This window comes from Felis catus, chromosome B4 (genome assembly GCF_018350175.1).
Source record: "Felis catus isolate Fca126 chromosome B4, F.catus_Fca126_mat1.0, whole genome shotgun sequence".
Lineage (NCBI taxonomy): Eukaryota > Metazoa > Chordata > Mammalia > Carnivora > Felidae > Felis > Felis catus.
The window spans coordinates 115,536,738-115,552,440 of NC_058374.1; the positions used below are offsets into that span (position 1 = coordinate 115,536,738).

The 15,703-nt window shown below is 45.7% G+C and overlaps 1 long non-coding RNA gene across 1 annotated transcript; it reads right to left on the reverse strand.

Annotated features, from left to right (window-relative positions):
- Nucleotides 1–11,807: 11,807 nt before the first annotated feature.
- LOC109501725 lies at nt 11,808–15,690 on the reverse strand. Its single transcript, XR_002159969.3, has 2 exons — nt 13,964–15,690; nt 11,808–13,773 (listed from the first exon to the last, which is right to left on the reverse strand). It is a non-coding gene; the product is annotated as an uncharacterized LOC109501725 (long non-coding RNA).
- Nucleotides 15,691–15,703: the final 13 nt, after the last annotated feature.

Consider the following 15,703-nt stretch of genomic DNA (forward strand, 5'->3'; position numbering starts at 1 on the left):
AAAAAAAAAATCAGTTGCTGCATGCTCCCTAGCTGGCCATACCTCTTAGAGTTCTAGCCAGTTTGGTAACTGTTTATCGAGAACCTAATTGTCCAGCATGACCCTAGATGTCAAGATCAGATCTAGAAATTCAAAAGGGAGGAAAGAAAAGCGTGCACACAAGTAGCTGTAATAGACTAAGATCTATGCCCTCCTTGTCTTATCATTGAAATGCAAATGTAACTGACGAAGTGATTCTCCAGCTGCTGATTGGGAAAAATAATGGCCTATGGTCAGGTAGACAACCACCCAGCAGCGTTCTTAACCTTAGCTTACTTTTATGTTTTATAAATAATAAATGTGGAGCTGGTCAAAAGCCTTTTCAACAGGAAGGTGTACCAACTCCATATTTGGGAATATGTTGCCCCTGTTAATCTGATTTGTCTGAGAATCAGACAGATGTCTGAGAAATTTGTCTGATGTGTCTGTCCCCCGCCCAAGTCACCTAGTGTTTTCCTGATTACCTGCCGTGTAGATGTAGATTTAGATGTCAAATTGATTTTTACCTTTAAAAACAAATTCACAGGTATGGAAGCCGAACTTGGAAAACACACCTAAGAAATGAAATAGTAATTGTTGAAGAACTGGCGCCTGGTATGTTTATTTCTAAGTTGGGAGGGAACTTAATTTTTGCAATAAAAAAATAGTGATCTGCCCTTGCCAACAGTGTTGGGACACTTCCCCTTGGGCTCCCCTCTCCTTCTCATTTAGGTAAGTCCTAAAATAAACAGGAAAGGGGAACTGTGAATGAGCCCCGTCCATTATTACAGCTTTTTGTTTGGAAAAAAAAAAAAGATGAAAATTTACAGGAGTTTACAAAATAATCTGTATTTTAAGGGGCACAAAGTTCCCCTCCCAGGGGGACCTGGACTCTTGCTTCATCCATCTTCAGTGCTGCTTCATGTATCGGATGGTCAAACTGCCTCCCTAGGTGGAGAGGGCGAACGTCTGCTTCCTGAGCCATTTTCTGCCTCTGAAATGTCCACATTTGATGAGGTAAGAATACCACAGAGGATGTAAAGGACCCAACAACTACTAAATCAGCAGGAAACGTGGTAACACCCGTGTGAGACAACCACACTGCAAGGAGAGTTGATGCGGGTGAATTTTAAAAAGTGCGCCTGGGGGGCTCAGCAGGTTGACCGCGGCTCAGGTCAGAATCTCACGGTTCTTGGTACAAACCCCACCATGGGGCTCTCTGCTCTCAGTGCAGAGCCTGCTTTGGATCCTCTGTCTCTCTCTGTCTCTCTCTCTGTCTCTCTCAAAAATAAGTATACATTTTTTAAGAATAAAATAAAAAGGTCTTTTCCAACTGGCATCCTGATAGGGGCCCATCCCCCTTTCTGTTGTTGAATCTAAGAACTTTTTTTTTTTTTTTAAGGAGCAGAATGCAAATTGTAATGTAATTACTCAAATAGGTGGAAGATGACATCCTGGACCTGTGTCCACTGATGACAGGAAAACACATGCTGACCCTGGTTTTCAACTTGGCCACCATGTGGTAGAGGGACCTTGGGACAACAGTTTTTAATCTGGGTCTGTGACCTTGGATCGAAAACGAAATTACATCTTCACTTTCCCTAACTGAAACTTAGCATTTCCCTCGATTATGAATGTAGGCAACAAATTAGAATAGTAACAGGAGCACCTGTGACTTTCTCACCAAGCGAAACCAGGGATTTTTTCCAATCATGTGGCAATTGCCATACACACCCGAATTATAGTTATCCCTACTTTGGATCACGACAACACGTTAGAGATGCTGTTAGGTCTTGTTATTTACAATATTACTAAAGAAGCACATCTGTTACTGTGTCAAAATGTTATTATCTTGTAACTGTATTTCAACATAATTGGCTTCCTTTGTAATTTTATGTATTTTCTTTTAACTGAAAAAAAATGTTTTAAAATTGAAAAACATTCTGAGAAGCATCTATAGACTTCTGTGGACTGTCAAAGGAGTACATGCCCCCCCTCCCCCAACCCCCACCCCCAAAATATTGAGAACCTCTTAGTAGACTCTCAGTATTGTCCGCATTGCTTCAGATGACTTCAGTATTGCCCCATTGCAAAAACGCAGCTTCCGTGCGGCACGGGGCCTATAAAATTAACCATTTCGTACATTTCACTGTGCCTTTCACGTGGTTTGAGTTACCACTTTTCCTCAACGAAAACCTCAAATGCAGTACCATTGTGAAATACAGAATCGTTTGATCTTCAAATCACCGGCTAAAACTGCGTCGGCTTTCAGCTATTCAAGAGCTGGCTATCTGAGCTGTGAATTACCAAGGTCCCCTTTTCTCCCTGGTTTCTTCTTTGGCTGTTTACCATGTGGTTCTTTTACTATGGGTCACAGGTGCACTGACAGATAGGCAGGGCACCCAGGGGAAATGACATTCAAATCTGACAATTTTCCTACATCATTAAGAAGTTGTGGATGGGTGGAGGTTGAAAGTGTTGATTATATTAAGATTTTGGATTACCTGCGGATTTTAATTACCATGCCACCCCTGTCCCAGGGCCCTCTGTCTCCCCCTGCCACTGCACTCCTGTGGCTCTAATGAGACTCTTATCAGATGCTGTTTTGTATTGTTGGTTATCTTTGCAGTGCACATGCTCTCTGAGTTCACGGAGCCTATGTTATCCTCTTAGATTGCCGCTGGCGCTTAGCAGACAACAGACCTGCCATAAATATGTGTGGTTGAATTGAATGGCTGTCTACTGTGCATATTTAGTGGGCCTTCATGCTTGAAGATGTGGTACTAACATGATTATTTTCTACCTTGGATTTGTTTAGACAACATCTATCCCACAAATACTGAACACTTACTATGTGCCAGGCATCATGGCTGACGTTAGAAACAAAGATGAATGTGATATAACCCCTTCCTCCAAGGAGGCTAGGGCCATCGGGAGACTCCATTGCAATGGAGTGTAATGACAGCAAAGACAGGGGTGTGAACCTGGTGTGTTGGTGGCCCCAGGGAGGGAGTGGTCAATTCTGGAGAATGAGAGAGAGCAAGCTAGAGTGGGAATCCAAAGGATGAGCAGGACTTAGCCAATGCCAAGAGGGGGCTGGAGACCTTCCTGGAATGGAGAACCACAAACCTTTCATCATTGGAGGAACAGAAATCACTCTTTACCTACCCATCACTCATTTCCTCCCCTTCCATCCTTCTTCCCTGCTGACAGAACTTTCGTTTCCTATCTGGAATGATCTGGGATGACCTCAAGGGAGGTATGCTCCTCCCCTCAGACCCAGGCTCAGGAGCCAGTCAGGAGCCAACCCCGGTCATTCCTTTTCACTTTGCCAGTGATTGGTCTAATCTAGAGCGGACATGTGACCACATTCCTGTCAATGAAAACTATGGGGAAGTCAGCTCTGGTCCCTGCTTTGGATACAAAAGGACAGAGTCTTGTTGGAGAAAGCTAGCTTTCCCCTTCTTGGCTTGATATTTGCAAATGTGGCAGTTGTCTTTTGACAGCAGAAAGATAACAAGAGCTTGAGGGTTCTTTGATTTTAACACAGAATAGCAACCAATACTGGCAACTGAACTCCTTGTGTGCAAAAATTTAACCCCCATTTTTCTCTGCTACAAGTAGTTAGATTTTTTTTCCTTTGTAGCTAAACACATCATAACTGATTTAGACAACTTCCTCTCACTATTTTTCACAGGTCTCCCTGATGGGTAACAATGAGATCACATGATTCATACTCTTGAGTTTTACCCACTAAGACTCAATTCCTTCCTTCTTCAATCTCTCCAGTCATTTTAGGGAGACCCCAGCCAAGCGTCTTTGAGAATGTGGCTTCCTCCCTGATACTCTGTGTCACCCCTCATGCTGCAACAGTATTCTATGCAAAGGTAGGAAGGAGGCCCTATTCTCTGCCTCCGTGTTCACTAAGTCACTGACCCCACAGTGGTGTCAACGCCTTGAATATCATAAGCCTTGGTCAAAGTACACCTTCCAGCTCCTGCCTCCCCCTGCTCTCTGTTGGATAATGTCTGAAGAATAGGAAGCATACTGTTTTCATCTACTTTTCTTTGTGTCTTTCCACAGAAGCCTGACATCAACCTCTTCCTTTAGACAGAACAAAACAACAAACCCCCAGGCATATCAATCCATACCAAAGGATGCCTCAGAGTTCAGGTGCACTGGCCCCACACAACTACTCTCCAATGAGCTCAGCCCCGAGTGTGGTTACGTGTGTATGTGAAAGAATGGGAACATAAGATTTCAAAGATGGGCAGGCAGGGACCTTATATATCAAGCTAAGAAGCGTAAGCTGTAATTTCTAAGCCGGAGCTTCCCCCAAAGTATGCTATATGTGTACTCTCTCCGCCCTTGGGACTGCTGTGCAGAGCCTGGCAGCCAGAGCCCCTAGCCCAGTTACCTCCAGCAGCAAGTGGCCTCGTGTGGGTCTAGGAGGGTAGAAGAAACACAGTGGAGCCTCATGGGGCCATGCCATGAAAAGACTGTAAAATGATGAGGAGTCATTGAAGGATTTTTAAAAAGAAGCAGTCTAATGAACTTTCCATCTTGGAAGAAAATGAGAGGGCAATGGATGGGGGTAGACAGGGAGCTTGGGACCAGGAATACCAATTCACCTAAAACAGCCCAGGTGTGAAGTAAGAACAGACCAAATTATGGAGTAGGAATGAGAAAACAGAAGGGACCTGGGATATGAAAAATCTTAAGGAGATAAAACTATTGGACTTACTAGTTGATTAGATATAGAGAGGGAGGGAAGTATCCGAGATGACTTCCAGCTTTTGGACTAAGAACGTGGGTGAACAATGGTGTCACCGATATTGGGAACATGTGGGGGAAAGGTATGGAAGAAAGCTGGTTTGAGGTGCATGTGGAATTTCAAGAGAGGTGACCAGTAGGCATTTTGACATATAGATCTAACACTGAAGAGATCACTCTGGCATAGAGATTTTAGAGTTTTCAGCAGGTAAGTAATAGTAGAAGCCCATGGGTACTGGTGATATTGACCAGGGAAAGTAGAACAGTGACAAGAGACAGAACGGTGACGAAAGTCCTAATCAGCGGGTCAAAGGACAGTCCTAGTGGGCCTCAATCTCTGTCTCTTTAGTTGTCTCTTCTCTGCTTCTCTTTGAGTGCTGGCCTCATTGTCTACTTTTCCAGACTCAACTTTTCTACTAGGCAGAGAACAAAGGCAACTGGTCGCCCCAGATTAACCACCTCAGTAAGAGACATTTTTTCTCCTACCATCCATATAACAATCCCAAGATAGAACTCTGATTGGCTTTGTTTGGAGGATATGACCCATGCTTAGACCAAACACAATGGCAAGATATGGAGCACTGGGATCGGCCAGGCTCGGTCATGTGCCCACATCTTGTTGGGAATGGGGTACAGGGGCAGGCTCTACTATCAGCAAAACAGGGATGGTAAAGCTCTCTGGGCAGGTAAAGACAGTCACCATGACCCCCTCCATATCAACATTTAAAGAGGTAGGTAGAAGGAGGCGAACCAGTGACGAGACAGAAAAATGCCATGTCAGAGTAGATTATTAGCTTTAATGGAAGCCAAAAACTGTGTCTTCTTCATATGTGTTTCCTCCTTCCACCCATCCTCGGGTACCTAGTGCTGTATGCCTATAATCAACAAGTGTGTATAGAATGAATTTATAAGCACTCCACATAAGTAGTGGGGATTTGTCAAAAGACGTAACAAAGACTAGCACCCAGAAATCAGAGTTGGACATTATACAAAAGCACATTTTTTAAAGTAGCTGGCCACTGCTGACAAAGTTATTAACAGATTCTCTGGAAAGAGACGATTTTTTTTTTTTTGCATGATTCGGATGAAGGTACCATATCGATTTGCGCCAAAATAGTTACAGTTGAGAGTTTGATTGGGGAAGTGTCTTGTGGAAATCAGGTGGTGGTGCTTTAAAGGACGCTCATTTTATTGCTCTGTTCTAGGGCTGACTGTAATTTCATGCTGCATTTGCAGGCCGGCAAGCAGACACCTTAATTACTGCGGATGCCAGAGAGAAAGAGGAGTGCTGATCAAATCTTTATTAATTGGTGACATACTTCCACCTTTGGGGAACAGATGTTAGGAAGGAATGGAAGCTTGAAACCATAGTACCCAGCAACTCCCCTCAGTTAGTGGTGAATGTGTATTCATTTTTATTAAGTACCTTTCATATCCACTAGGGGGAATCCTAGGGCACATCAAAACTTGGCATTTCTATGTGTAATGGAATGATATACCCATGAAAATGTGCTTGTCTGTCAATGGGTGTGTCCTCCACAGTGTAAGAGTTCAGAGATCTGTTTTCCAAACATGAGAGACTATCATTGAAGGTGTGTTCAAAAAAATCAACTGTTTAAACTCTAACTGGATTTAGAAGGGATCCAGTAACCATCTCAGATGAAAGTTTTTACTGTAAACAGATATTTCTAGCATAAGAAGGAGAGTTTTTATTTGTTAGAATCTTTGCTTATTAAAAAAATAGAAAATGCTGAATCTTTGCCCTTTCAATTTGAAAGAGCTTAATTTTAAATACCTGTTAGACACCAGTGTGATCTTAATGCTCAGTGGAGTTCTTAAAGTATTATTGGCACTCAGTTGATAATTATTATAATTATTATAAGCTTGTCTAACATAATTACAGTATAAGACTCTTCTCTTTCAACACAAAGCCATTTTCAAACAAAGTTTGAAAGGTGCCGTAAATGAACAAATAATCCAAATACAATGTTCAGACTTACAGTCAGTGGTTGTTCCTCCATATTGTCGGTAATATTTGTGTGGGATGTTGCTTTTCTCCTTTTGCGTTTATTGTCTTTAGCAGAGATCATCAATCCACAAATTGATAAATATGTACTGTGCATTTGCCAGGTTAAGTCACTGTACCTGGGGCTGTGGGTACCCCCAAAGAACGACCCCTGTGCCTAAAGAATTTAAAGTCTTTAGTGTACATTTCAACAGATATTTCTTGAACATTGAGTCTACCCAAGGCCCAGTAAGCTTCATAGGGTAGAACCATCAGTTTAGCTCACTGCCATATCCCCAGATGTCAACACACGTTTAGTGCATGGTAGGTTCTCAGAAGGGATCTGGTGAAGAAATTAGAAAGTAAATGAACAAAGAGTTTAAAGCATAAAAGAAAGTATGGAGGGAAACTGAATTAGATACTATCCCTGACCTCAAGGAATCTACAATGGAGTAGAAAAGCTATATCCACAATTAATGTAGGTGTGTAATGTAAATTGCAAGATTTAAATGCTATCATAGACTGGCAAATAAAGTGTTATCCCAGGTCAGAGGAGGAACCAAGTGGAGGAATCAGTTCAGTTAAACAAATTCAACAGGCAAGTCTGAGTACAGTGCTAGAATGGAACCTGGCAAGCAAGAGATAACTCATTCGCATTCTGGAATAAATGAATGACCATTTACTACACACCAGGCCCTGTGCTCCTTCCTGGGGGCACAAAGATGAATCAGAACTTGATTTCTCTTCTAATTAAATCTTTTAAGGAACTCATAGTCTTGTAGAGAGCTTCTAGTACACTTATAAGGTAGACTCCCAGGAGGAAGTGGCTTTTAAACCGAGCCTTGAAGAATGAATAGGAGTTTGCAAGACGGGGAAAAGGGGAAGGATATGTTAGAGAAAAGTTACACCCCTTCCTCTTAGAAGTGTATAACACTGGGTAAGTTATTTGTCTTCTTCCAATTTCAGTGTTTTATGCTGTAATATGAAGATAATAATATAAATATCTTATAAGGATATTGTGAGTATCCAATGAGAATTGTTTGCATTTCACCAGACTTGGTATAGAGTATCATATTAAAAAAATTATTGTGTTATTTTTGCCTTGGATCTATTAAAATGATATACTATAGTCACACACACAAAAAAAAGTATAGCAGGGGCACCTGTGTGGTTCAGTCGGTTAAGCATCCAACTCTGGATTTCGGCTCAGGTCATGATCTCGTGGTTTGTGAGTTGGAGCCCCACATGAGGCTCTGCACTGACAGTGTGGAGCCTGCTTGGGACTCTCTCTCTCTCTCTCTCTCTCTCTCTCTCTCTCTCTCTCTGTCCCTCCCTGGCTCCATCTCTTTCTCTCAAAATAAATACATAAAATTTTTAAAAAAGTATAGCATATGCAAAATCATGGAGGCACGAAAGGGCCTGGCTTGTTTAAAGAATATCCCACTGCTAAAAATGAAAGACAGTACCAGGTATATCCCCAGCTCCTCAGCATAAAGCCCTATATATGGAAGTCCCTTAGTAAATACTTGCTGTTTTTGATCATGATGATAAGGGCCAAAAGATGAGCATACGTCCTAAGTGCTGGCCAAACCCAAGTAATATGCTCAGTACTAGGCACGTGCCCAAGAAATGCGAGTTAAAGTTCCTTCCTAAGGATGGGATTTGAAGTGGGCATTATGAGCTCAATTGTTGCTCTCCTCTCCTGTATTCACACGTTGAAGTCCTAACCCCCAGGATTTCAAAATGTGACTATATATGGAGACGGGGGTCTTTGATGAAGGAAAAGGAAGTTGGTCAGGGTGGGTCCTAGTCCAGTATGACTGGTGCCCTTGTAAGAAGAGGAAATTTGGACAGAGATGTGTACAGAGGGGAGACCATGTGAAGACACAGAGAGAAAAAAAGGTCATCTACAAGCCAAGGAGAGAGGTCTCAGAAGAAACTCTGCTGACAAGTTAGTCTCAGACTTGAGGCCCCAGAACTGTGAGGAAATAGGTTTGTGTTGTGTAAGCCACCCAGCCTGTGGTGTTGTGTTTTGGCAGGCCCTAGCAAACTAATACAATGGGTTGACGTAGCCTTAGACCCCTGGTATCTGATAATGGTAATAATAACGACAATGGTATTATTTGAGCATCTCCTGTGTGCCAGGCTTGGAAACCCAATGGGACGGCCAGAAGATCCAAGAGCCCGAGGCTACATAATTACTGAGTGGCCTGCCTCGGGCCACAGCTAGCCTACAGAGTCTCTGTACACAGCAAAAGCATCTTTTCCTTGGGACATACCTCACCCCGTGCCAGGGAGCAGGGCTCGGTGAGCGGAAGAAGGCAGGCTGGAGTGCAGTCCTCGTGGGTGGATTCCGGGGATCCTCCAGCCACAAGAGGGTCTTGACCCAGCCTAATGCTGCGAATTGACCTCAGAAGAGCTCTGTCTCTAGTCCTTATTCAGCAAGAAAGCCAACCTGCTGGGACCACACCCCTGTCCTGTTGCCAGCCTCCCGTCCCCCAACCCCAATCAAAGAGACTGACAAATCCATCTTTGATTATTGGACTGTGAATGTGAGTGTGTGTGCCTTTCTTAAAGCTCCTGAATGTTCCGAATGTGCAGCTTTCATGGTGGGCAGAAAAAGGCCTCTGACAGTGTAAATATTTAATCACCATTACGAATGTCCAATAAATGAAGGGAGTTGGGTTTCAAATTGGCTGGTTCAGATGATTAAAGCACAGAAATCATAGCAGGGTAAAAATAAAGTACCCTCAAAAAAAAGTACCGTCTTTAGAACTCAAGATGATTTCTATTTCTACTCCACCGAACGCTGTGTGGGTCACCTGTCCTTGAGCCAGGAGGGAACGGAGAATATCCAATTTCTCTTTAAAGGTTAGTGGGGGGTGGCACGGGCGAGGTCTGGAGATGAAATTTGGCAATCTCTTAATAATCCTGTTTCGGTTAATAATGAATAAAAAGGGAATTTCTCAACTGTATTGAAGGGACGGCTGAAGCTCTCCCTTAAGGAGAAATGTCTAAAAAGGAAAAAGCAGTATGTTCAGTTTCGTGTCTTGTTTGAAAATATACTTCAAACGTGCAGCAGTGTTTTGGAGATCATAACCACCCCCGTCCCCATGTCACCTTCTGAACCCTAAGCTCCCGGTAGTTCCTGGTTTACTTGTAAGGTAAAGCTTTCAGCTTTATGATTTAGCTGGAAAAAAAAATATGATCCTACCCAGTCGAGTTTCCGTTTGTCTGTATCACCAGGTTGAACTTCGTACAGGACAGTCTGTGCAGAGAGAAGAAAAGTGGAGCTCTTCCACTGCCAGATTGGGGGAGAACCAAACATTTGGAAAGACTAGGAGTTCCATTGTGCCTAGCAGTCTCTCATGCGTTCCATCAATGGACAAACAGAACGTCTGGTTTAAACATCATTCTAGGTCACTTCTCTCTCCACGTTTGGAGGGACGTTGAGGTAAGGTTCTGATAGGAAACAGGGAACACATGCAAATGGGTGCATTAATGAAGGGACCACGGCAGATGTGTGGGCAAGATGAAGGGAGAAAGGAAGGTCTAGTGACAGAGGAAGGCATGGGCTCCCACAGGCCTGAGGGTCAGCGAGTGGTTATTACCCAGGGAAGGCTGTCCACAGGATCTGTAGCCTTCAAAGGGACACAACCAAGGCCAATGAACACAGCCACGGGGAGGGAGCTGGGAGAAGAAATATCTGGGCATCTACCTCTGGATCTCTTGCTGGGACCTCCCATTGGCTGAACCCAAACAGAAGCCAAAAAAACAAGGGAGTTGCCCATAAACGTCGAACTTCCGGGCATAAGCAGGATGGGGAAGCGTGGGGAAATGGTATGTGCAGAGAAATGGAGAACATCCAGCACAGATGGGGAAGAAGATAGAAATAGGAAGGGTTAGGGAAGGCGCAGAAGGCAAGGTGAATGCTCAGTCTCCCATGGGATTTGAACTTGGGATTCTGTGCACGAGGCTGCTGGCGTCCGGGAGATGCTGTTTGGACTCCCGTACTCCCAGTGCCTTCCTCAGGATGGGTGACAAGTGGGAATGTTCTGACCATGGAGACCATGCTGAACTTCCCAACAGCACTGATCCAAGCACAAAGCCAATGCCAGTTGTTTCTTGCCCACCTTGGTGGAAGCATTTGCTAGGGAACAGCAAGGGTGTAAGAATCCGAAGGGAAGCCAGCTCGGTGGTGAGCAGCAGGCCCCTCACTTCCCAGTCCAGAAAAACTTTATTGTCAGCTCAGAGCATTTCCCTCTGTCAGAATCTCAAGGAAACGGAAGTATGAGTGACTGTGAAGTTATCTGTGTGTTTATCTTATCGTCTGCTATTCATTTCAAGAGTTTGAGTTATTATTAATATGAGGGCCTGGTTTCTGGCAGCTCTTCTCTTTGAATGGGTTTATGCCAAGCTGCCAGTTATCAAAGGATTCGGGGCCCGGGATCATGTTAGCGGGGAGCCTCAGAGCTGTGATAGCAGAACAGAGACGCAGGAAAATACACCGTACTAAAAGGGGATCAGCATTTTGTGTCCAGTCCTTGATGCCCTTTCGGCTCCGTGTTTCAAAAGAACTGCAAGGAAAATGCGAGCAGGGACAGACTGAAATCTTGTGAAAATCAGACAAAAGCTGGTGACCGGGAGATTGCTCGGCACGTTACACAGGTTCCGCAAATCCGAAGAAACAATTCACCAGTGATTTCTCGTACTTCACCCAGGTGGTCTGGGAAAACACGGGGACGGCTGATGATTTGCCACATTTTTGCCTTCAACCAGTAAGGGTCTCTGGCTCAGTGGTTACACTGCTAATTTTTGTGAATGTTTGGAGAAAGGGCTCGAGAGAAACTTCATGACACTGAGTGCGTTACCTGAGGAATGAGTTACTAGGGTGCCAGGATGCCGTCTCTTAAAAACCAACAACATTTTACACCCTCTCTATAGGAAATAGCTCATTTGCCCCTAACGCTGACTGAAGGCTGGTATTTAGCTGAAAGGAAGTCATTGGACCTTGAGTAAAGAATTGTTTATTTGTACCTCCAACCCATTCTCCCATCTACCGTTGCAACTCTGCTGGTAAATGACCATGAACTATTAAGCAAGCTATGACACAGGAAAGAGGACAACAGTAATGTTTGGGGTCAACCAGAGTTCCATCACTTTAACCAAAGGCATGGGGCAGTGTCGCCAAGCATAAGAATGCTCAACACTTGCCTGGGGCCCTGTTGGGTGGGCAAGAAGACAAGCATTGTGTTCCTTCAGTCACATCTTAACTGTGCTGCATTTGACTGACTTTTCATGGTGATTGAGTTGCATTCAACTCGTCTCTCGGCGTCAATTCAAACTTATTAAATGGCCCTTCATCTTATCTGCTGTCAACCATCTACTCATCAGCAGACGGGGAAAGGAGGCTGGCTCATTTCTTTTTCCTGCCAGTCACCAAAAGGGGCTGGGAGCTTTGATAAGGGCCTGGATGCGGAAGACCACATAGATTTGAGCAAAGCTGTGGAGAGGGAAGTGGCCTGTTTTAAGTCCTAGAAGGACAACACTGGTACTATTCGACCCACTGGGCATTTCCCAAATGCTGCCAAGGGGTTGTAGCTCCTTGTACAAGGCAGAGAATTCGTTGACCACTAGAACTAGTATCTTAGTTGCTTTTGATCTCTGCCAGCCCAGTCATCCCTACAGATCACTGTCAAATAATTTTTTTAAGTCAGAAAGAAAACTGAAAACACCAGTGATAGCCATCTTGTGACTGTGACCAATCGCCTACCGAGCAGCTCTTAATGTCCTGAGCCTCAGCAGGAAACCACTGAATCTATAAAGTCCTGTCCAGCAGAAATGAGTCTGATTGTGGATGGTCTGGTTAACCCAGATTGCCTTAGATGCCTGAGGGAGTTGATATTTTCTCATTATGAAGACTTTCCCATCTACTGAATGCTACAAATAAAACTGCTCGGAATCAGTCTGAACTGCCTGTTTCCGTGGTAGCAGGCCTCTGTCTGGAGGATAAATCTGCACCATCTTCTTTTTCTCTGGGTTTCAGCCAGTTGTGTTACAAGGAGTTCCGAATGTGCCACGAGTGACGCCCACCAGGATGGGCTCCATCAGTTGGAGAGGAAAGCTTTGTTGCCAATGGGACTTGCCCCCTTGGCCAGACGCCAGCGTCCAGGAGCAAGCCATCAAAGACAGAATCCACATGCTTAAATATTTATTTTTGTTGTTCGTGTTTCCCACACTTTTCAAATGTGAACTTGCGTCCTGAAGGTGGAGCTTTAGTACACAGGAAAATTGGAAAGGGGCAAACATGTTTGTACAAAATGGGGTAGAATCAGCAAAGAATGCATTTATGTGCTTCCTAGTCTCCTGCATTTTTCATGCCAAAAAGTAGGCACAGATTCTGATTTCTTTCACCATGGGCGCCTGCATCCAATTAAATGGGAAGAAAAAGCAGCGTGCTTTCAAGAGTGGGGCTTATGGTCCCGTGGAATGGTGAGAAACTGTAGCCATCAAAGCCATTTATACTTCTTGCTGGTAGTATTTTTAAGACGTCTCTTTCTCAAAACGAGGCAGCAATGAATTGAGTAGTGATCAAAATGCTGCCCCATAGAGTATGCTTAATCCAAATAGCTCCCAAGATGGTTGGCCACTGATTGTACCAACTCGGCAGGACTTAGAGAAATTGCTTGGTTACGAGTGAAGTAAAACTATCTCCGGAATGGAATTGAACTGTTGCTTCTCAGCACATAACAACACTGCCACAGCCGGTTCATGACAGCGGTGGAGATCATCGCCTTCTTCATCGCTCACAGGGAAAATTGTCAAACTGCCAGCACGTAAATGCCCTACTATGCGGTGACGGCTTCTGTGAGCTCCTGCAGATGTCTCTCACGTACCGCTTTCCCCATTTCCAGCCGTGCAGAAGTTCTTAAAATATTTCTGGTGGGCAGGGATTGGGGGAGTGAGGCCTGATGATTCTGGAACAGAGACGGCATCTGATTTGCCTGACGGCTCATCTCCTGGTGAACATCGGCCTGGTGTCCCGGCTCTTTCCCCTTCCTCCTCCACTCCTACCGCTCTCCCGGCCACCACCACTGCAGTGGAAAGAGCCACCTTACAGCCCACGAGATTATTTACTGCCCCGCGGGTAGGCAAAGACAATGTTACCCAGTTTCAAACGAGGAAATTACGAAGGGATCGATGACCACTCTGAATCCAGAACAGGAGAGCCGCCGCTGGAGTGATCCGATCCTTCCACTGCACGTCAAGGGCAGAAACTTTTCTTTCTCTTCTGCTTCTTACCTCACCTCACCCTCAGCTCCTCCAGCCTCTCAGAGCTCCTTCTCCTGCCTTATCCCTCAGCACGGGGCGGGGACGCGATGCACTGCTGTAGACGTTGAAAACCTGCAACAGCCGTTCCTTCAAGAAGGCTCAGCATCTGGAGGAAGCCCACTTACCCCGTCCCCCCTGAGACAGATTCCATCTAGAGTTGGGGAACCAGGAATGGAAGGGAGAGAGGGGATGCAACCAGTAACTCTCCCTGGGCCCTCTGGTCTGGAAATACTCAGGGAGGGGACAGAGATCTGTTTGCAAGGATGCATCAGGGTCCTCAGGTACACCATCTGGATCATCTGCCAGACTCTAAGTGTGCTGGTGATGCCATCGGCCGCCTCAGGAAGCTGGGAGGCACTCGTGTCTCCTCTAGGAAGCCCCTCCTGCGAAATCATGAACGGACACCCAGGTGTGCAATGATTCAGACATTCGCCGGGCTTCACAAATTCTTGCTGGCTTTGGAGGCACCCCTGGGTGAGGTGGGGAGACCTCGGAGGGTCCAAAGAAAAGAAGTGGGAAAGGATGAGACAGAGGGAGAGCCTCTAGGGAAATAGGGTACCTGGCTCTAAGATTAGAAGGCTGGGCTGGGCAGGGCAGGTTGGAGCATTTAACTTGGGGACCTTTTCAGTTCTCACCTGCGGAGGATGATCTCGCAGCGGTATCGAATGGGCCACAGGTGGCGCTCCGCTAGGGCGGGATGCGTAAAGAAAGGGCCCTGGGGCTAGATAGGGATTCGAATCTCACCTCCACTGTCAAACCAGCATTAGGACCCCCGCGGAATTCCATAACCTCTCCATGATCATTCTCACTGCTAAACGGGAGTGATAATAACAGTCACTAATTAAAAGGGTTATTAGGGTATTAAATGAGTCTTAGTCCATGTGGTAAATTTGGAACAGCACCCGGCACACAGTAAGTGCTCAATAAACGTTAGCCAGGATCATTAAGGTTAGATGAGGAGTAGAACTTTCTAAGCACTAGGTCTGAGAGCCTGGGACTCCGTTGCCAAGGGAGATGAGAGAACCTTTTCAAATATGGGAGCTCTGGCCCCGGGGATTGTCCAGAAGCGGAGTCTTGGCGCCTGCCTTTTCCTCACCTCACTCCTGTGACCAGGGGAAACCCAACCGCTGTGGCAGGGACGCCTTGGTCCCCTGAGCCTCCCCGGCTCGTCCACGTCTCCCGCGCGCCTCCCCTGGGCCTCCCTCCCGCCGCTCCACACCTGTCAGCCTCCCCGCAGCCTCCCTGTGGCCTGAGCCCTGGGCCTCAGCTGCAAACCCTCGGCGCCCTGGGTTCTGGCTCCCCGTGCATTGCGTATCCCCAGGCTGCTCTCGTAAACAAAACCCGAGCGTTGGAGCAGCCCCGCGGGCGGACGGGCGGGCGCGGGAGCCCGCTCGGCGTACTGCTAGCGCGCCCCGGGAGCCCCGGGAGAGCCAAGGGGCGATGGTGGCGGCCGCGGCGGCAACAGCAGGCTGCTCAGCTTTGTTATGAATAGATGAAAGAGGCCACCTACACAGTAACCCAAATTACGAGACCTTCCTCCTCCCTATCTCACCGAATCAAGAGGGGAGGGGAGAT